This window comes from Canis lupus, chromosome 33 (assembly GCF_048164855.1).
Source record: "Canis lupus baileyi chromosome 33, mCanLup2.hap1, whole genome shotgun sequence".
Lineage (NCBI taxonomy): Eukaryota > Metazoa > Chordata > Mammalia > Carnivora > Canidae > Canis > Canis lupus.
Genome location: NC_132870.1, coordinates 16,089,470 through 16,113,289, shown reverse-complemented (window position 1 = coordinate 16,113,289; position 23,820 = coordinate 16,089,470). Strand labels below are relative to the sequence as shown.

Here is a 23,820-nt window from a genome sequence, read left to right as displayed (position 1 = left end):
TTCTTTATTCATTACTATCTTTTGTTAATTAAATCAGTAAATTTTATCCCATATTATCAAGTGTTTAGGTAAAACAAAGGAGAAATTATTTGTTTCCTTATACAAAATAAGAGCTATGTCCTTAGTTTTCCACTATTATTTATTATAAGTGTATGCCTATACTTTGGAAATGTTAAATTGCAACACCACTACACAGTAAGCAGAGACTACACAGTAAGCAGAGCCTGATGGAATGCAGAAATTCCCCCAGTATGGTGGGACTATAGAGAATTATGAAAGCAGTATTGCTAGTGATAAATAAAAGAAAGCAAATTATACTAGATTTTGGTGATAGCTAATGGGTATAACTAAGGGGTGTCTAAAAGCCATGTTTGCTGTGCTTTGGCCAATTTAATTTAATTTGGCCAATTTAATTATATATATATATATATATATATATATATATATGTATTACACTAAAAAATCATATATATACATTACTGGCAGGAGAGAAGGTGTTTAGATTCTAAGAAGGCTACTGAGGACATTTTTGCTGAAAGGCTAAGGGAGAATCTAAGCGACTACCTGAGATAGATTCATTGTTCAGTCAAAGTAACCACATGTGAGAGATTTCCAGTGACAAAAATCTCCCAAAAGTCACAAAGGTGCTCAAGCAGGCAAAGAATCATCTTTTTAAAGCTTCTGGTGCAGAGGGATTTGTGGTAGGCAGCTCCTAAGGTGGCCCCCAATTAGCCACATCTCCTAGTATTCGTGTTCTTGTGTTATCTCCTCCCCTTGAGAATATGCTGAATCTAATAAATAGAATGCTGTAGGGTGCTAGAATGTCTGTTACTCCCAAAATAAGATTAGGAGACCATGGCTTCCTTTTTGGCCTCTTATCTGCTTGAAAAGCAATAGTCTACCTTAAGAGCTGTTCTATAGAGCAGCTAATGTGACACGGGCTGATTTTCTGTTTCAACCAGGAAGTAGTTGAGGTCTGCTAATAGTCAGGAGAGTGAGCACAAAAACAACATGTTCCCATGTTGGGGCTTGACATGATAGTGCCCAGCCAATATCCTGACTCTAGACTTGAGAGATCCTGAATTAGAGGACCAAATAGAGCCATGTTCAATTTGCTGACCACAGACATTATAACATAATTAACGTTTGTTTTTTTTTTTTTTTTCATCTGCTAAATATTGGGGGTAATCTGTTCCCATAAAAATAGATAATACAGAGGTAAAAGCAAATTATGGAATCTAGTTCAAGTACTTTTTTTATACTCCATCCCTGCTCCTGATCCCAGTTCTGGGAAACCAAAAGATGCTGATGAGAAGAGGGGGAAATGTAGGCTTCCTTGCACCCATAGACCACCCTGGGGAGAAGAGACATATTTTATGGCATATCTAGTTATGAATTTTTTATCTTGTCTGGAACTAGAATTTTTTTTAAATGAAAGGTGATTGTATTGGTTCTTAGAATGACTGCAAGAATGTAGCCTAAGAATAAACTGAAAAGACATGGGGCCTGCCATGGTTTCATGGAAGAGCAGGGGAAGATAAATTTTATAGAAAGACTCTGAGACCAGAATAAAGATACATTTTTCATTATGTTCTAAGCTGAATTTGTTTAATATACTGTTTAAACACTGTTTGGCTGATCTTTTCCATAAAAACTGGACTGAGTAAGTTATGTGCCTTGGTATTCAATGGGATACAGTTTGCCCAGGGAAGAAATAAGAAATATAATGTAATGCCAAGCCTGCAGTAAATAGAGGTCACACACTTACTAGGTCTTGTTTGGTTATAGAAGGGAGCATATGGGATCCCTGGGTGGCTCAGTGGTTTAGCGCCTGCCTTCGTTCCAGGGCGTGATCCTGGAGTCCCAGGATAGAATCCCGCATCAGGCTCCCTGAATAAAGCCTGCTTCTCCCTCTGCCTGTGTCTCTGCTTCTCTCTCTGTGCCTCTCATGAATAAATAAATAAAATCTTAAAAAAAAAATAGAAGGGAGCATAATCAGGACAGCAAACAGTTCAAGCCCAACAGCCAGGCAGTATAAAAGTTGTGAGCAATGAGCAAAGCAACAAACTGTGAAAGCTTTCCGAGTCAGAGTGAAATATCACTGCATTGTGTGCCAATGATAGAGTTATTACTATCGCTGGCTTGTTTACTACTATTCTGAATTTTTAATCCCTCAAGTTTGTAGCACAAAGCTTGGCTTTAGAAAAATACAGTTTGACACACAGAGTTTAAATACAAACAACTCTGAAATAACACAGGGCAAACTGACTGCCTTGCCAGTGTCATTACTTTCTATTATTTGAAGACTACTTTGTTTTTAATCTGTATAAATCTGCTTTGTTGTTAAATGTTATTGACAATATGTTAGATTATTTCATTCTTCCTTCCCTGCTCTGTTCCCCTGCCTGGATAGCACTGAATACCTCCTCATACATCTCAACCCAGAAGACTGCTAGACATTCTCCAAGACCAGCTCAAAGGCAGCTCAAATGTCTTCTTAGTGAGAGAAGCCTTCCAGTCAGAGCTGATCACTCATCTTGGATAGGTGCCTTGTGAGTATTGTCATTACAGTACCTACCATGATGTTTGACTATGTTTGACAACAAGCACAATATGCACTGGGCTTGGCACATCATCATTGTCCCCCAAAATGTTTGCTGAGTCAATATATGAATAAATGAATTACATAAAATCCTGACATTTCTCCAACTCCTTGTAGGATTTTATTAAAAAATCAAAACAGTGTGATCATAAGTTTTTTTGGATAGCAGTCAAGATACCTTGTTGATCAAATTGATCTTTGGAGCCTTGCAGTAAAGGATTTATTCTTTTTCAAAGTGAGAGCTGGCATTTATTTGCCTTCACCTAGTGGAGGTGATCATTAGATCCTGGCAATATAATGCTTGATTGGAATATCTGATTTCTTGGTGCCATGGGTCATGATGGATAGGCTAACCATGTAATTTAGGGTGAGGGTTAACCATACTAGAAATATCACAATATGACTTCTGAACAGGGCTTTGGTACAGGCAGCCATACACTCTGAGATCAGTCTCCAGAGCAATCAACCATGCCTGTATAATGGAGCTCCAGGAAAAATTCCAAAATTGAGGCTTGAGTGAGTTTTCTTGAAAGGCAAAACTCTTGAGTATATTGTCTCACATTTATGCCAAGAATGTAAAGCTGTCCTGACTGAATCAGACGAGGATCACAGGAGCTCTGTGTTTGGTACTTTCTCTGCCCTATGAGCTTCATCCTTTGGTGGATTTTAATCTGAAACATTTCCCTATAATAAACCATGACCATAAATATAACAGCTTTTACTGGCTTCTACCAGACCATATAGCAAATTATCCAACCTCAGGGTAGTTTGGGGAACATCCGAGTTTTCAACTGATGTCAGAAGTGAAGGTATCCAGGTGTGAACTGTGCTCCTTTAAATGCATGGTTGGCTGTAACTCTCCCCAGGGACAAATTAGTATGCACGAGTCTTTACCACTGTTTGTGATAGTAGGTACAGATATTTGGGAGAAAATATTTTTATGCTAGATAACATTTTCTTTTCATTTGACACGAGTCCTAGATACTTGGTAATGCCAATTAAAAGCAATATCATATTTTATAACAACAATAAGACTTGTAGTAGCCTTCAGGGTAGAAAGACCTGAATGAGCTGTTGAACTCTGGAAGATACCCTTTAATAGAAAATGTGGCTTAATCCATGGGTGCTAGCCTATTTTAATAGCCTTTTTTTTTCTTTTCTGAGAAATGAAAGTCTATTGTCAAATTACTATTCTATCTTTTCATCTTAAGTATTATAAAACCTTTCTTTGGACATCTCCTTCATGAAAGAAGATAAAACTAAGTACCTACAAAAAACTGAACATTAAATCTCATGTACTAGATTGCTTCACAGAAAAATTTTCAAGCAAAGTTAGTGTATTTTTCATCCTGAGAGAAAACATTAATGATTTTCAATAAGGAAAGTGTTTAAAAATATCTATTTAACCTTAGGATAATACAAAACAAGAGATAATTATTAAAGAACAGTGTCGAAAAATGCTTTTAGGTTGCACTGCAAAAATGTGTTTCAGTGTCATATTTTTAAAATTTCCTTAAAATCTGCTGTGAGCATGAATATCCACATAAAAGTACCCTTACCCTTATATTAATGTTTTAATATTCAAGTCTGAGGTTCTGTCCAATATAAAACTAGAAGACTGATTGAGCTCTATCTTCTCTCTTTTGCAAAGACTACTCTTGTAAAGTAACTCAAAACCACCCTTTCATTTTGGTCCTGACCTCTGAATCTTCTGATTTTCATATTCTAAATATAACTTATAAAGGAGATGAAATTACCAGGGCTACTCTCTAGCTGAAAATAGCCCTACATTCATAATCATAAGCTACAGTATGACAGGGCTTGTGAGGTAAGGTTGAATTATTTTTATCCAGTTGTTTTAGGAAGTTCTCCTATCTGTCTGCGATTATACTGTCCTCACTTCATCATTGAATTATACACAAATATACTGAATTATACAAGGATTCTTGGAATTCCTTATATTGCTTTAGGTTAATCTCTTTACAATTCTTACTACTCTAATTATATCTAGATTGAAACACACATAATCTACAGAAAAATTTTAAGAAAGAACTATTTCATAACTATATAAATTGTTCAAAACTATTTATAGTGTTGAAGAGATCAGTATTTTTCTCCCTAAAGGGAGTACAACCGTAGTCTACTTAAGGCCAAGGTGACTAGAAAATGTCCATGATCTCAGGTACTGACTAAGGTTCCCAAGGGAAGACTTCTTGAGGGTTAAAGTTCTAAGGATTGTGGATTCTAAATTACATCCACATGCAATTGGGGATCACATACAATTTTTCAAGTCATTAAAATTCCATGATGATGAGTGTTCATAACTTGAGATTCCACAACCTCTTCTCTATCTCCCCAAATATCTAAGAGTTGTAAAATTAACTGCTTTTCTCCCTCTCCTCCCCTCTACTCTTCTCTTCCATCTCTCTCTCATTCATTCTTTCTACTGTTCTTTGCCCTCATCTCGTGCTGCATTTTTTTCCATCTTATGAATTGTCATGTCTTTCATTAAAAGGTCTGTCTGTAGATCTTATTATGGCCTCAAAAGATAAAGCTGTTGGTCACTACACTGTCAGTTCCAAGACAGCAGTGACTTCAGGTGATCACCTCATTGGCCATAGCACCTAGAACAGGGCTTACAAGAGGGCCTAAGGGTCACCGACAGGAACAAAGGAAGGAAGAAAGGAAGAGAGGGAAGAAGGAAAGAAGATAGAAGATAAAAACCCCAAAATACAAAAAAAAAAAAAATAATTAAATGCTATAAAACAGTTTTTTTCAGCTCCCTGCTACAGAACCATTAAGGCATAGTTTAAAATGGGTGCTAGAAAAACAAGAGAGGAAAGAAACTACTTTGTCAATAGTAACAGTATTGCATATGCATACTGTCTTCCTAGTTGTGCTTAATTTACAGATGAAAATACGTTGCACACTTCTCCAGCTGTGTTCCCTCAGCAGACTGGGACAGGCATTGTTCTAATTGTAGTGTTAGTTCACATGCAGCTTTATCTGTGTCTCTAAGAAAGAGCATTCTGGTACATGAATAAAATATCCTTCTTGACCATAAGCTCCCAGTAAGTTACTTGTAGCCAAACGTTTCTTTTTTAGAGTGGGCAGAAGGAATAAAGTGATTTTCTAAAACAATATTTCTGATAATTCACTTTTTGTCTTCTGTGAATAATCTGAAGGTAATAGAGCTTCCATTAAATTTCTGAAAATACTGACAAACAGAGGCCTATTGTATAAAATAACTAGCCATAGCTTGGTATTTCTGTTTTATTATTTTTCTTGCTATTCTAATAATAAGTTTTCATTAATCCTACTTTTTCATCTTGAAATATAAATAATTGTGTCCTTTAAAAGATGATTTTTAGTATAAAAAATACTGTTGTGTGTTTCTTTACTTATAGCTATAGAGGGGAGTTTTTAAAACACAGCTTAATATTAACAATATCACAGTACACTGATTACATGTAATCTTGTGATATCATATTACTATATAGTGCCAATAAAAAGGAAAGGATCATATTATCTAAGAAGCCCACATTTTGAAATGTTCATTCATTATGTTTCAAATTCCAAATCAACACATATTAACAAATCTAATATATTAAACTATTAGTTAAAATGTATTTATAAAAGATATAACTTAAAAAAAGATATAACTTATATAGAAAAGGGTATATTTTAATCTAAGAAAAGAAATTAAATCTTAAATTATATCTTGAAGTTTAAAGAAAAATAAAGTTTCTTCTTATTTCTATTTGTCCTTTCTTAGTTTGAAACTGTGAGCTCGTACTTCTTTGGAAAGTTTATAATTTATTTGCTCTATGTGTCATTTTAATCATCTGTAAATGCTTCCCTCTCCACCTAATGGGAACTCAGGATGTGATATTTATGAAGATTAATAGCACAATGTTAATCTAAAATTTTGAGAAATTCTACTCATCTCAGTTAATCTCTTCACAAAATAAGATCACTGTATTAGCTCATTATTCTCCTGCTCTAATTATATTTACGTGCATGAAATTTTTCCTTAAATAATGGCTTCATAATTTTTCTGAACTTCAGAAACTGAAAGTCATTCTTTTTTAACTGCATCATTTACATATATTATTGTTCCTGAAGATTCTTTAAGTGGAAGCAGATAGCAGGACCAGCTACACAATTTTAAGGCCTACTGAAAAATAAAACTACAGGCCTTTTGTTTTTAGAAATTGTTAAGAATTTCAAGACAGTAACAGTAAAGACAAAAAACAAACATGATGCCTTCTAAATGTGGGTTCAGTGAGAGACCATACAGGTCACACACCTAAAACCAGCCCAAGCTGAGAGGAAAAAAGAAAGAAAAATGATAGCTGGGGGAGAAAAGGAATCATATCACACAGCTCCTGATGGACTGCAAAAAGGTATTGATTTAATATTTGATGACTATGTGCATGGTATTTTATTCACAATTTATATGAAAACTGTAGAAGTTTTTCTTCTGGATTTCTGAAGTTTTCTTTCAATTATTTGTAAGTGACTTATCAATAAAGACCCTATGTTTATTACCAGGGCTGGTCACTTGACAGTTCCTTAGTATATACTCCTCAGTAGTTTCTTTAAGCTGAAATATTTTGGAGGTCCCAACATTACTCTTAAAATGGAAGTGAGGGACACCTGGGTGATTTCGGCAGGTGTGATCCTAGGGTCCTGGGATCGAGTCCCACATCGGGCTCCCTGCATGAGGCCTACTTCTCTCTCTGCCTATGTCTCTGCCTCTTTCTCTGTGTCTCTCATGAATAAATAAAATCTTTAAAAAAATAAAATAAAATAAAATGGAAGTGAACATTGGTGCTAGGGTTAGCATATAATTTCACATGGAAGAAAAGAAGAAACAAAGAAAGGAAAAAATGCATATAAGATAATGAAAATAAGATTATTCATCCAACATAAAGCTTAGTCTCTATGGATTCTCTTTAGTCATTCTGTAAGTACTTTTCAAGCATCCACTATATTTAGCCTTTACCCTAGGTGCTGGGGATACTACAATGAACAAAAGAGATTCATATTTTTGCCTTCATGGATTATATATATATCCTAGGGGGAGTGGTTCAGAGTAGTGGACAGGCAATCAACAAAAAAGTAAAATAAGTATCTTCTAGGTGAGAAAGTATTATGGGGAAAAATAAAATGTACAAAAAAATAAAGTGTAGAGAGAAGAAAAAAGAATTCTGGAGTCAGGTAGCGATTGCTCTTTTGCATAAATACTGAGGGTCTCACAGACCCCATTGGGGCAGAGTCCTGAAGGAGGAGAGAATATGGATAAGCTACAAATTAAACAAGCAGAACACAAAGTTTAAAAGCTCTGGAGCAGAAGAGTTACTTGGCTTGCTTGAGAAAAGACTTGGAAGCATCTACGGCCAGAATGTTAGGATCAAAAGAAAGAGCACTGGGAGTTAAGATCAGAAAGCCAACGAAGGCAAATCACTTATGGTCTTAGGGGCATTATGTGAGTTTTGACTGTTATCAGAGTGAAGAGTGAAGCCATTGGAGGATTTTAGGGCAGATGACTGAGAGACCTAATTTACATCTTTTAAAGTTGTTTCTGCTTGTCATGTTTTGCATAGAGTAGGAAGACAAAGATGGATGAAATAAGAGCAGAGAAGAGGCTTTGGTTTTATCCAGGAAGGAGAGAATGGAATCTTTGATCAGGGAATTAGTAGTGGAGGTTTGGGAAACAATCAGATTCTGAGTAAGATTTTTAAAGTGCCATGATATTTGTATATGGAATATGCAAGAAAAAGAAAACTCTGGCATGTCTTTAGGAATTTTTATTTGAGCAAGCAATAGAATGTAGTTATGTTTGCCAAAATTGATCTGAGAAGACCAAGTGCAAAAGGGTACAGATCAGATATTCAGTTTAGGATTTCAGAAGTTTAGATTTATAGTAGGCATGCGGAGATTTAGAATAGGCATAGGAATCTGGAACTTTGGGGTCATGGTGGAGACTGGCATCCTAAATGTAAGATTCATTAGTATACGATGGTATTCAAAGCTGTGAGGCTGAAGCCTCTCTAAGGTGAGTTCAGGTAGAGAACACTACAGTGTTGAGAGGTCAGGCTGCTGAGGAAAAACCAGCAATGGTGACTGAGAGAGGAAGATGGGCCATATAGATGAAAACTGAGAAAGTGTGGATCATGGATGCCAATTTAAAGAGAGGGAGAGAGAGAGAGAGAGGAGAATAGGTGGTATGGAGGAAAAAAGAGATCATTTCAAATACTGCAGATAATTAAGAAGAAGAATGCAAATTGACCCCCCAAATTAATAGCACAGAAACACTTTTCAAGATGACTTGAAAAGATTAGTTTTGATGGTACTATACAGAAGTATGATTCAAGTCGGTTTGCATGATGATAGAAGAGAAAATGGGAAGATCTGGTACATATTGAAGGAGGAATGAGAAATGGAATGGTAGCTGGAGAGAGGGATAGGGTTAAGAAAGGGTTTGATAGATGCCTATAATTCAAAATTCATCTCAAAGAACTTTCTCTGTCTTTGGATTAGTTTTGTTTTATTTTATTTTAACTGAATTTGGTCACAAAAATATCACAATATGGTATATCATAATATTGGTACATGAATGTAAAGGATCTAAGGTTCCCCCATCTAAACTAAACTTTAGAGAGATTTCTTCCTGACTTTAGGCCTCTGACCTTCCTTTTCTTAGAGCATATACTTTAGAACACTTGTAATTGTAAATTCTTTCTCTGCCTCTTTGAAATGTAGCTCTCTCAGACTCTTACCAACTCAGGAATGTCTTTCTCCAAGATCTAGGAAATATTATTTTGAATTGTAATACTCAAAAAAAAAGATAAAGTCCCTTTCTCTCAGTCTCTGTGGGAAGATAGGAGACTAAATTCCATAAGCAGAAATTAGCAAACACAGATGGCCTAATTACATGACCAACCTCCCAGCTAATGTACTTTTTCTCTTATTCACCCCAGTGCTTAAAAATTATTCAGCCTTTTGTTTCAACAAAGTTGAGTTCAGTCTCTCCCCTCTATTACAATAGTCTTGACTTCTGTTGTAAAAGTCTATGGTATGTGCATTTAGAGAGATTTACTTTAGTAACCTAAAATCTTGACTTCCACATCCAATATGCATTATTTTGCATATTATGAATAAGCATCATGAGCTCATGCAAGAACTTTGTCTAATTTACTCACTCTTCTCATGCCTAAAACAGTGCTTGGCAAATAACAGGTACTAGATTAATGTTTATCGAATGAATAACTTAGAGTCTGATTCTCTTCTTTCTAAATAGATTGTATGTAACATAAATATACCGAACTGTGACGTAGAGACTACATTGGCTTTGTGTCCTTCTAATTTCCTACTTGAAAAATGATTAATAGAGGTAACTAAACTTAAAAACATTTATCAATATTATTTTTTCAATGCTCCCAATAAATTCACAGTTTAGATTACTTGAATTTGAATTAGGATTTTCCATTCTTATTAATAGATATATGTTATGCTCTTTAAAATAATTTTTTGCATTAACAATCTGCATTAGAAAAATAAAAACTGTATCCTAAGATTTTAAATTTGTACTTTGGCTATTTCTTTTAGCAAAATAATATAAGCTAAAATATATGTTTATGTATATTATAATCTAAATTCAATAAAAGGAATTTGAAGATAGAAAAATGTTTATTAAGGTCTGAATTGCATGGTAAAAATTGGTGCACTTTTTCTTTTAAACAAATCTTATTTTACAGAGAGAGAAAGAGCATAAGCAGGGGGAACAGCAGGCAGAGAGAGGGAGAGGGAGAAGCAGACTCCCTCAGGAGCAGTTAGCCCAGCAGAACTGATCCCAAAGCCCTGGGATCATGATCTGAGCTGAAGGAAGGCAGATACTTAACTGACTGAGCCACCCAGGTGCCCCTTAGTGCACATTTTAATACTTATCCAAACTTCCTCTTCATCTCAAGAAACAAGATACAAGTGGTATATGAATTACTGATATGAATTAGTGTTTTGAATTACTGAACATTTTCACCATGAAAATACAAGACTGGTAGGAAGAAGTAATAAAACTTGCCTCTGTAAAGTCCAGGAAAAATAGTGCTAGTTAGTATACAACAATTAGTACACTCATTCTCTACCCAGCGATACATACTACTTTGATTTTTTATTTTCTAAGCATGATAAAAAATTGTACTATCCTACCTCAAATTTCTCCTCAATACTTCTTTGTGAATATTAGAGCTAGTTATAAAGGCTGAATAACAGAATGCCTTACTACAATGCATTAGTGAAACAAACTAAGCATTTGGATATATTGACCCTAAAAATTTATATGACTATTCTAACCTATGATTAATAGCTAATAATGTCATCTCATACAAATAGTAATCAAATGGGAACAAATGAACCACTGTTACATCAAAAGCATGGCCTACATATATATATGTGTGTGTATATATATATTCAAAACATATATATTCATATATATATGTATGGTTTCAGAAGAACTGAAAAAATGATTTCATATGTAAAACAAACAAAAATGTTGCTTGTTTTCATTGGTTGAGTTGTCAATGCATATTCAAGGAGCAATTTGCTTACTCTTCCCTTTTCTTTCCTTCAATTCTGAGTATAATCAGTACTTCACATTTCTAAAAACACCATTTCAATTTTCATGGACTTCCTATTCATGCTGTTACCTTCTAAAAATGAGAAGTTTTCAGGACATTGTCTTCTCTTTGTATTTCCAGATAGTAGGCAAATTAAAATGCACATGATGCAAGTATAAAATTGTAAATGATTATGTTTACATTTTATTTGATCAACTAGTACCAGTTATACAATTTCATAATACAATTTTTATATTCTTTTAAAAATTATATATCAGAAGTTGAAACAGCTTTTAGAAGATCCATTTTTAAATTTAAGTATCATAAATATGTTCCATGTAGCATAAAAACTCAAAATGCAATGATCAGGCAAGGGCAAATGATGTCTAGACAACAATTTTCAAGGGACTAACAGGCTGGAAAACATACACACACACACACACACACACACACACACACTGAATATCCTTTTCTACACCTTTTTACTTCCATACCATCAAACTAAATCTCAAAACACTTATGGACTAGAAAACAATGGAGCTGACCTTCAAACTAATATATACATACCCACTTTGACACACATTATAAAATGTCAAAAACTCATAGTGATAAGAAATAAAGTTAAGTCTGGGATATAAGGATGTTTCATGTGTAAGTATAATGGATTCTGTATAGCAGAGACAGATTTATCTCCAAAGAATAATTGTTTCTTGATGATCTATAGATTGTCCTATGTTTAATGTGGACCATGAGGCCAAATGTGCCCTATAAATTATTCTATAATGAGCTTAATGTATTAAAAAGTAACATCAAGCTACAAAGCAAATCTCAGAAAGCATTTGAATATAAAGCAGAAACAGGTTATAACTACGACCATAAATCCTGGTTAAATCCTAATTTGATTATTCTGATGAAAGAGAAGATAATAATCATGGGAAAAAAAGAGAAGAAACTACTTTCTTTTTATGATTTGAGTCAAACACATACCTATTTTCTTGATATTATACTACTTTTCTGAATGAAAGGTAATTAAAATTCAGAATGTATTTTTTTAATAAATTTTAGTTTTTTAAATATTTCATTTGAGAGAGAGAGTGAGTATGCATGAGGGATACATGTGAGAGCTGTTATTTTGCATACATGCTCTTCATAAGCTGAACCACCAACAGAGAAAAGCAGGCCTTTGCAGATGTGATGGAACACATCCCACCTTGCCAAAGCACTTACACCAGTTGACTGTGGTGGCTAAAGACGTTTTTATTTATTTATTTATTTATTTATTTATTTATTTATTTATTTATTTATTTTAAGGCCTTTGTCACAAATCTGAATCTTTATTGTTCTGAAAGAAATGTTATAAACATAACTCAAAACAAAAGCTTCAATATTCAGTCTCAGAAGAGGTGTGGCTCAATGCCCATCACATGTAACAAGAAAACTTCCTTTAAAAAAAAGGAAAAAAAAAAAGTACTATGTGAAGTCTTTCATATGAATGAAAATGCACCATTTGGATTTTTTTGTCTCCTTAGCCTGTATCCACGTGAGTGCAAAAAGGTTTGCATTTTCTTCACATTTAGTTCTTGCTATGATGTTTGACGGATTTTTTTGCCACTCAACAAATTCATCGAGAAGAACACGCCAAGCACCATCTTCATCATAGTTACTAAGGTCGGCATGCACAGTTTGCTGAATTCTAATACATTGTACCACTGATCTTTGTTCATAATACGATACTTTGATTGCTCCAAGTACTGGTAAAATACTGAAAACAATGGCCATGTCCTTCCAAGCAGAAGAGCTAGCATAGACTTAGCAGTATCAATATCAAGGCTTCTCTGATCTTCATCCCTTGCAAAATCAAAGGCATATCTGTAGATATTCTTAAACGAAGAAATATTTAACTGTGAGTGCAAAAAGTCAAATTTGTTCTGTAACTTTTCTGTGCAGTCACACTGTAATGAAGTCATCCCCTTTAACCATTCTTCCTTGGTAAAAAATCCCATGCTTTCAGCCTCCAATTTCCACGCTAAAACTAACATAGGCAGCGTCCTATGAGAAACTGTGAGAGGGAGAGGCAGAGAGAGAGGGAGTAGCAGACTCCCCTCTGAGCAGAGTTACGTACCATCGACTTGGGGCACCATCTCAAGACCCTGAGCTGAAGGCAGACACAATTGAGCTACTCAGGAGCCTTTGAATAAGTTTTTGTTATACATCTTTCTTCCTTTTAATTATCTTCTAAGAAATGAATATAATATCTTCAAACACAAATACTAAGATTGATGTCTAGATACTATTTTTCCCAAAATTAACCTAGCTCTATCTCTGTAATTCAAAATAGACCATCTCTTTACATCTGTAATATTTTTAACTTGGAAAGGTGGAAATTAACCCAAGAATATGGATTTCAAAAAAAAATAAACAGAATGACTTGATTAAGATCATGCTTCACATTTCAGCAAATGCTGCTTGTTTACATCCCTATGGGAGGCTACTATATTGGAACCATGTTAGTTGAAATGTTTATATTTAAAGTCTATTTCTCACTTTTTAAAACCTACTTTACTGCAAAGTAAGTTCTGTCCAGATGTTAGGAATTTTACAAGTAAAACATTTTTTAAAAGATTTTATTTATTTATTCATGAGAGACACAGAGAGAGAGATAGAGACATAGGCAGAGGGACAAGCAGGCTCCATTCAGGAAGCCCGATGTGGGACTCGATCCTGGGACCCCAGGATCACACCCTGAGCCAAAGGCAGACGTTCAACTGCTGAGCCACCCAGGTGTCCTATAAGTTAAACACTTTGAAACTATAGTTGGTATATGGTACAGATTGAACTACATAAAACAATGATCTACATACAAATCCTATGTGATACTGGTGAGCTTAAATGGATTAAATCCATTTTAAGCAAATATTTATACCATCTCCAGTTGACAACTAGGGAACCTGATGTATGTATATATATGTATGTATGCAGGTGTATATGTATATAATGTGTTTATATACACATAGAGATGTATATATGTTTGCTTAAATATATGCTTGTGCATGTATATGTAAATTCATATATATGCATATATGTGTCTTTAAATACTCATACATCCAAATACGGAGAGAGCAAAAGAGTGAGTTCTTCCTTTAATACACCAAAGATATGACTTTAAATTTTCTTTCATAGCAACTTGAATAGATCCTTATCCTCTATGCATTTAGTCTTTTGTGTAGATGCACTATAATTTATTTTTCTAGTCATCTCTTGCTGTACATTTATAAGGGTTTTGTTGGTTTGCTTAGATGTCTTGATTATTTGCATGATTGTTATTATGAACAATGCTGTATTGAATATGTTAGACAAATTGTTCTAGGAATACATCTTCAGCCAATAACATTTCCTATTCAGGGGCGCCTGGGTGACTCAGTCAGTTAAGCATCTGCCTTGGGCTCAAGTCATGATCCACGGGGTCCTGGGATAGAGCTCCACTTCAGGCTTCTTGCTCAGCAGGGAGTCTGCTTCCTGCCTCTCCTCCCCCTTCCAGGAGTTGTAGATTGGAGCCCCACATTGGGTGTAAAGAAAACAGAAAAAAATAAAATCTTTAAAAATAAAATAAAATGTTGACAGATATTGCAAAATTACCCTCTAAAGTTTTTGCATCAAAAATACTTTCACCGGGCCCCTTAGTGGTTAAGTCAATTAAGTGTCTACGTTAGGCTCAGGTCATGATTTTTGGGTCCTAGGATCGAGCCCCACATCCAGCTCCCTGTTCAGGGGGCAGTCTGCTTCTCCCTCTCCCTCACTGCAACGCCCCTCATCCTGCTTGTGCTCTTTGCTCTTTCTCATGCTCTCTCAAATAAATTTAAAAAAAATGTTTTTTAAAAAATCTTTTTTAAAAAATGTTTTCATGATATTGTGTTGAAATTTACCTTTTGTCAACATAATAGTTTAAAATTTTAACTTATTTTAATCTCTTTAACTGAATATCTGTGATTTGTATTTCCTTTTTTATCAACTACTGCTCCATATCCTTTGTTCATTTTTTTAACAGTTTTGTTCAACTTTACTTATTGATTTTAAAAGCTATATATGCAGTAGTGAATTTTTTCTTGCCTGTAACATGTTTTGCAAATATCTCCCTCAACTGATCATTTTTTTTCCGTTTCAGATTTTGACTTTTTTAAAAGTCAATATTAACTCAATATTAACTCTTCATCAAACTACAATCAAACACAAAGATTAACAGAATGTGTTGATACTGTTCATGTGTAAATAATAAACAAGTGTCATGCTTTAAAAACATTTAATTAAGAAATAAAATTGTATATTCCCAATCTGTATGTTTGTGAAGGGATGTGTTATATATCCTTGGAGACCAACCATTAGGAATGGGTAAAAACAGCTGATTTTAATTTTTCTGTTGGTACATTGTTACTCACAGATTTCTGAATGGTATTTAATGCAATAGAGTTTCTCCAAATGTTAATAACAATTCCAAGAAAAAGGGAATTCAGTAGTGAAATATTTGAGGAAAACCTGCCAAGATCCTCATGTATCAAAGGTATATAATAGACCAGCAAAGATCTGAATAAGGCATGGTAAGGAAACACTTGATTTCACTGCTTCTCAAGTAATTCACTCATATCTCCTTTTCTTGTAGAACACATTTAGCAGACTTAAGAGGGAAATTCTAGAAGAGTTAATAGTGTGGTCTTTTTTGACAAAGGAGTGAAAATCTGCAATTTTAAAAAGCAAACAACATTTTAAATATGGAGTGTAATTTTTTATAAATTATCCTAAGGCTTAAAAGCAGTGCTATAGCCTTGATATAGGGATTAAGATAATATAATAAACCCAAGTATCTTAAACTGAGTGTACTTATATTCTTCCTTAAGCCAAATAAGCTGAAAGTATAAGACAGTATGATGCATGGAACTTTTGTTTCCTGGAGTGAGAAATAAATAAACTATGTTTGCATTATTTTAAGCAAAAGAATAACAGATATTGAATGTTGTGCTTCTATACCACTCAGAAAGCTTTAACTGTATAAGACTGTCTGTAGTTTACTGAAACAGAATAAAATAATAAAAGAGCCTTAGTTTATTTTTATCTGAAGTTTTCTTCTAAGAGCTCATTTCTAGTGGGAAAAGGAAAAAAAGAAAAATTTCTATCAAAAATAACTTATACACCATTTCAATTAAGTCTATTCCCTTAAGCAATCCTATCGGTGTAAAATAGAATAAAAAGCTAGGCTATGAATTATATTGTGTCTCATTAATTCAAAATCTGCCATTTCTTTTTATAAATGCCATAATTTCAAGACCTACTAAGGTTACTTTACTTTCCTAAGCCCTCTTTAATGAGTCTTCAAAATGTGTTAAATAAACAGGGTCTAATCAAATGAGACCTGAATCTTTCTAGGAGACAAATGCATAGCATTTTGTGTTTATGGGTATGCAATAGATTTACAAGCATTTAAATGTCAAGAAATTATCTTGATTCTTAAGAGGTCTTAGGACACAGCCCTTAGGACATTAGCTATATACTTATATTATAGAATTTATTATGAAAACTTAAAAAAGATCTATCAGACAACTGGGTTATAAACGTCTTAAATTCTGGAGATTTAAAACCTTATTCTGATGTTAAGAAAATTTGCCTATGTAGTTTATTACAAATTGAAAAAAAAATCTTTATAGCTGAGCTCAAAGTATGAAGACTTTCAAGAAGACAGTTTTAACCACTGTAGAGGCTCTTGTATTTTACACTATTTTATGTATTTTAAAGATAGTTTGGTTCTATAGTTTGACTGGGGTGATGGTTTCACTGATAGATACAATTGTCAAAATTAATGAACTGAACGCTTAAGATTTGTGTGTCTTGTATATATATTAAATCTCAATTAAAAACAAACAAACAAAAACCTGTTACAGTGGTGCCTGAGTGGCTCAGTCGGTTAAGCATCTGCCGTCTGCTCAGGTCATGATCCCAGGGCCCAGTGATCAAGCCCCACATCAGATTCCCTGCTCAGGGGGAGTCTGCTTCTCCCTCTCCCGCTGTCTGCCACTCCTCCTGCCTATGCTCTCTCCTGTCTCTCTGTCAAATAAGTAAATAAAATCTTTTAAAAAGTAACTTGTTACTATTTTTTCCTTCTCTCTATTCCTGATGTTCATTCTCCCATCCACCAACAACCAAAGCAAAATAAAAGTATAAGAATTACAGTAATATAGCATTATTCCTTTGTTAGTGGAGATAAAATATCCTATATTTCGATGTGGTAAGAAAGAGGAGAAAGAGGAAGAGAGAAAAAAGGAGAAGGTTTCTAACTATTTTATCTCTGTGATACAGAAAAATATAACTAAAATGGCAGTTGGCTCTGTTGTGTATCCCATAAGTGTGTATTAGAGTCTATTGCTTAATAATAATGTGCCCTTCAGCCCAAACTAGCACACAGTATACCCTCAATAAGTATTTGTTGATGGATGGAAAAAAGGAAGGAAAAGAAGGAGAAAAAAACAAAAGAAGGAAGGAGGAAATTTGAGCCCAAGACTCAGAAACATCTGGAAACATTCAAGTTTTCAAAGACTGTGTTTCTGAAAGAGAAAGAAACTTCTCTATAAGTTTATGCTGAGCAGCATCTCTGGCAGATGCTCCGTGTTTAGACATTTACTTTATTTAACGAATATTTATTAATTTCCTGATATACTGCATGCCCCTATTCCCTATTCTAGAATGAGTAAGATTAGCTAATAATGTAGTTTCATATAATTAAGTATTCCCTTCAACCTATAGATGTGTTGTAATTTGTCCCATTTACATTTTTCTTTTATACATCCTTGCTTTAATATGCACATAAAATTTATGGGAAGATACATGAACTTCTGCAAAATGAGTATGGTGACATTGCAGTGAAGAAAGTTCTCTTTATATTTCTGTATTGCTTTGTAATTTTATTTATTCTTAAATTCTAGTACATTGGTTTATTTACAAAGTGGCTTTGTGACTTCTCCCTATTCTCAAATTTTGTTAAGGAGTAACAGAATAACTGAATGTGCTCAATCTTGTCTGCATGGCTTATAATCTTAAAATATAAATATCTGCTATTATATCATTAAAAAACAATACAAAGCACATAAATAATAAAAGCAAATATCTTAAGTGTGATGTTTAAGATAAGGAATTTATAGAGTCTTTCCATAGCAAACCAAGTAAAAACAGATGTCATGATTTCATAATATTGGACCAAGAACTGAAGGTTAAAAAAAATCAAAAGGAATAATTAGCCAAAGAAAGTGTTCCTTAGAGCCAGTTGAAATACACTGAGCTAATCACATTATATAAGATAAATCATCTGAACCTTCCCCAAAGCTAAATGATCCATTTACAAGACTGAATGTAACATTCGATGAAAAAAGCTCACTTATCCTCATATGTAAAAATGATTTTTTATTTTGTTTTAAGTCATGATTGGAGTGTAAGCCACAAATGGCATTATAATGGATATAGAAATTATATTCATATTAGATTACATATATCTCTTATTACTAGGATCTTTGATTTAAATCATTTTTAGATTGTGTTAGTTTATGCACACACACGTATGGACACAGTGACCTATCTATCCTATCTTTTTCAAGAAACTGAAGATTTTGCTCTTCAATTTATCTTTCAAACCCTGAGTATTTCTTTCCTTTTTCTTTCTTCTTCTTCTTCTTTTTTTAATTTTTTTTTAATTTTTAAACCAAACTAACAGCAAACACTGACAGGTAATTTTCTTTCATCTCTTTTATTTATTTACTTTAAAGATTATATTTATTTATTCATGAGAGACACAGAGAGAGAGAGAGAGAGAGAGAAAGAGAGAAAGAGGCAGACACAGGCAGAGGGAGAAGCAGGCTCCCTGCAGGGAGCCTGACATGAGACTTAATCCTGGGTCTCCAGGATCATGTCCTGAGCTGAAGGAGGTGCTAAACCGCTGAGCCACCCGGGCTGCCCTCTTTCATCTCTTTTAAGAGAGTTTTAATAATAAGCTCAAAAGATTGTGCTTCACTTAAAATAAGGACATACACTAACTTAAGTCTAATAACTGGTATTGTAATTTATAATTAATTTTCATCCTAATTTTTTATAAATTACTTAAGGGAAAAACCTAAACATTGTTTGTTCATAAGAAACCTTCAAAAAAATTAAAAACCTCTAATAAGGTGAAAAAAGTCAACAGGTTGCTTTATCTTTCTGATAAATATTTCACTTTTCATATTGTTGCATCAGGCTTGTTGACTATTTTACATAGTCTGAGCCCAAATGCTTAACTTTGAACCCTTATTGTTATCTTAATTTCTTTGGTACTTTTAGAAAAAAAAAAAATCTGCCTCCCAGAGAAAAACAGAAGATGAAAGGAAATACTGTGTAAACCTTCAGTAGGCTTCTTCTTTAATATATATATATATAAAAAAAAAAAAACTTGTAGCTAAAGAAAATAGTTTGGATGGCATCAATTTAATTAGAAAATATATTTTTTATATTTCCTATTTATAAATTTAAATTCTCAACCACAAGATTTACATAAACAAAATATCTTCCTCCAGAGTTGAAACATCAGCAACATTTTTGTTGGGGAGCAGGCAAAAGGAGAGAGAGAATCTCAAGCAGACTCCCCACTGAGGGCAGAGCCAGATGTGGGGCTTAATCCCACCACCCTGAGATCATGACCCCAGCCAAAACCAAGACTGAGTTGCTCAACCAACTGGGCCACCCAGGCGCATCAGGAGAAAAAGAATCTTAAGCAGATTCCATTCAGTGCCCGTTGTGGGGTTTCTCATGACCCTGAGATCATGACCTGGGCCAAAATCAAGAGTTGGCCACTGAGTGGACTGAGCTATCCAGGGGCCCCAAAATAACAGAAATTTTTTAAAAGTTTTTTTTTTTTATTGCTTGTGTATTATGAAAAAAGAAAAGTTTCCTAATTCTCTTCTATTTTCCAAATGGCTATCAAAGTGGACCTAAATCTTTTCATACGTACTTTTTAAAATTAAGTATCTATCTTCTTCACAATAGAGATATGTTGTTAAATAATCCTGTTACCATCACACATATTTGTGATGTTTTAAATCACACAGTATGTTCTTTAAATTGGAATTCAAACCTGAATCCTTTCGTACTTACTTTGTTTTTCATTAAATACCTAACTTCTTCACAATAGGGATATGTTGTTAAATAATCCCGTTAACATCAATCACATTTGTGAAGTTTTAAATCACATAATATGTTCTTTAAATTGGAATTCAAATTCTCTTCTAAGAAATTTCTGTTTCCGTGGGCTCATAAAGTAGTTTTAGACAAATATCTGTAAATTTTCCAATATGGCTACTATTCAAAATTCATATAAATATTATATAAGGAGGGATCCCTGGGTGGCGCAGCGGTTTGGCGCCTGCCTTTGGCCCAGGGCGCGATCCTGGAGACCCGGGATCGAATCCCACATCGGGCTCCCGGTGCATGGAGCCTGCTTCTCCCTCTGCCTGTGTCTCTGTGCCTCTCTCTCTCTCTGTGACTATCATAAAATTAAAAAAACAAAATATTATATAAGAAGCTTTTAAAATAATATTCTAGCTATTTTCACAAATGATATTCTTCAAAATTTCATGCATTTATGTTTAAAATTTTAAAACTGCAAAAAACCACAGATACCTCAAATATTAATTATTAATAAACATGTATTTAATGACAGGATTATTAATGATTTATTTGCTTTTAAACTTCCTATTTTAAAAAATACAAACAATGAAAATTCATGCTGTATAATGAAAAAGTTATAACAAATATTAGGTTGTATAAGATTTTCTATGAATATAAAAAGTTGGCTGCTATTTGGTTTCAGATATTCTTTGGTAATAATAAATGTAATTCCATTTTAAACCTACATTCAGCAGTTTAGTCTTTGACTATTTGTGATCAGCAAAGTCATATAAAACTTAAATTCTTTGGGATCCCTGGGTGGCTCAGTGGTTTAGCTCCTGCCTTCCACCCAGGGTGTGATCCTGGAGACCTGGGATGGAGTCTGACATCAGGCTCCCTGCAGGGAGCCTGCTTCTCCATCTGCTTGTGTCTTTGCCTCTCTCTCTCAATCTCTCTCTCTCTCTCTCTGTCTCTCATGAATAAATAAAAAAAAATCTTTTCTTTAAAAAAAAAAAAAACTTAAGTTCTTCATCATTTATTAGCTTGCTTTCTTTTTTTTTTTTTTCCAGTAAAGAGGAAAATGCTACAATGGCATGTGCAAGAAAACTTTTAATGATCCTGAGATTATACAATGTTGTTAATATATTTATGTAGGGGATCCCTGGGTGGCTTAGCGGTTAAGCACCTGCCTTCGGCCCAGGGTGTGGTTCTGGAGTCCTGGGATCGAATCCCACGTCAGGCTCCCTCCATGGAGCCTGCTTCTCCCTCTGCCTGTGTCTCTGCCTCTCTCTCTCTCTCTCTCTCTCTCTCTGTGTGTGTGTCTCTATGAATAAATAAATAAAATATTTAAATATATATATTTATGTAAAAAGAATGATTTCTTTTCACCTTTCACAGATTTTTAAGATTTTATGTCTAATAAAATTAAAGTAAAAGTTGTTAGGCTTGGAAAAGAAAATGTCATGGGGATATTAGAGCAGAACATCCTGGGTAGCATCATATCATTATTTTTATCATGAAAACATGGTTGTAATATTAATATGACATTGCACCGGAACATCACATTAAAAGTTTTTTTTTCAAATTATTTGTATATATTAAATATGTACAAATAATTAAATATGGTTAATATTTATTAATTTAAGTTATTTAATAATATGCTTGTGAATTTGTCAACCAGTATACATAAGTTAAAGGCTATTTTAATGCCTATTTTAAAAATTGTGAACTTTAGCATAAAGAAGTCAAATATCAGGTTCAATGTCACACAACTAGTAAGTGGCAGAGCAAAGAATCTGAATACAGGCAATCTGGATCCAGAATTCATGCTCCTAACTACATACCCTACACTATTTAATATATTACCCTTTAAAGTATCCAAACAATGATCAAATCTTGGATTTTATACAAGAAAGCACCTGGGTGGCTCGGTCAGTTAAGTGTCTGCTTTCGGCTCAGGTCATGATCTCGGGGTCCTGGGATGGAGCCCCACACAGGCTGCCCAGCAAAGAGTTTGCTTCCCCTTCTCCCTCTGTCCCTTACCCCCTCCCCCTGCTTTTGCTCTCTCTCTCTTTCTCTCTAATCCATATCCACCTGGAGCTGATAAAAGGAAAGGTGGGTAAAGGGAATGGAACCATTTAAGAGATTACCTCAGGCTTTGGGCTGATATTTGTAGCCATTAGGAAAGAGGAGGCTATGGTGCCAGTGAAGCCCAGAAGGCCAGGTGAGTCCAGGCAGGCTGTCTGTGCTCTTCCCTTTTAAATTATTTTTTAAGATAGCTCTTTTAAAAGTACAAAGATGTGAACATGGAGAGTGTGATGATGACCCATGTGTAGGTGATTTTTCTGCTGTTTTATGTTCAGAAGTTCACCCGGGGCTTAATATCATGACAGAACTGATGGCAGCAATTGGTTAATTCAGTCATCTATGCCAGTGTTTCTTAAATTTGAAAACTTTTAGGTGCCAAGATATGTCATTGGATAAAGTTTGAGAAACTCAAACTGACAAGTAACAAAAGCACTTATTCATTACTTGGTACCAACACAAATATAGATATAGAATTATATAGATAATAAAAATGCAGGGAGGTAGTTGGTTATAAGATTGTGATATAGTTCTTCTGGTACATGTATGTGTATATATGGATATATATATAAATACTGATAAAAGTAAAATCTAATTTTAAAAGTAAAATCTTATGGGGGTTTGTAGATCCTTAAGGATATGCAATGGAATTCCATCTGGAAAAAACTGATCAATAAAGAGATTTCATGATGGACACTGTAGGGCTCTCTCCACGTTTCTTGGGATTGCTAAATACACACTTGACTCCTTCTTGAGCTGGATAACTCAGATAACTGTGAGTACAAATAAAATTAAATATATATTTTCTGTTTTGGAGATGGAAACTTAAGGGATGTTGGTTTAGGTTTTCAACTTTTCATGCAAGTTTTTATAGAGTTGGAGTCTGTCCATCCTTTACCCTTGCCTCTTTATGCCAATGCTTTCCTACAATTCACTAAGATTTTCAGCTTTCCATTGATAATTATGCCACTGTGGTAATCACAGTAGAGAGAAACAGATAATAATAAGAAAGATGGGGACCTAATCCTATAAAAAAGAAGGTCTACGAAATCTTAACTTAATTTCTTTTTAGGCCAGTAGTGAAGTTAGATTTTCATTAGTCATTTTTGGTTGTCTATTGTTATGACCTGATGAATTATACTATTTTATATTCATGGTTGTCCCAAGCTTTACAAATTGTTCTTAAAACAGAATTGATCTGTTGTTGGGTAAACCAGAGCTAACTTTTCTTTAGTGAAAACTAGTGATGGATGAATAATGACTCGAAATAAATAACAGCTCCACTGTAACCCAATGTCAACATTTTCTCTCATCAAACACAGAGCCAAACAAGATGACATT

The 23,820-nt window shown here is 34.2% G+C and overlaps 1 protein-coding gene and 1 pseudogene across 3 annotated transcripts in view; both read right to left on the bottom strand.

Annotated features, from left to right (window-relative positions):
- GRID2 (glutamate ionotropic receptor delta type subunit 2) overlaps positions 1-23,820 on the bottom strand; it is a 1,466,011-nt gene that overhangs the window by 731,159 nt on the left and 711,032 nt on the right. The gene's annotated exons all lie outside the window — the stretch shown is intronic.
- On the bottom strand, positions 12,538-13,257 carry LOC140623990 (DCN1-like protein 5 pseudogene; annotated as a pseudogene).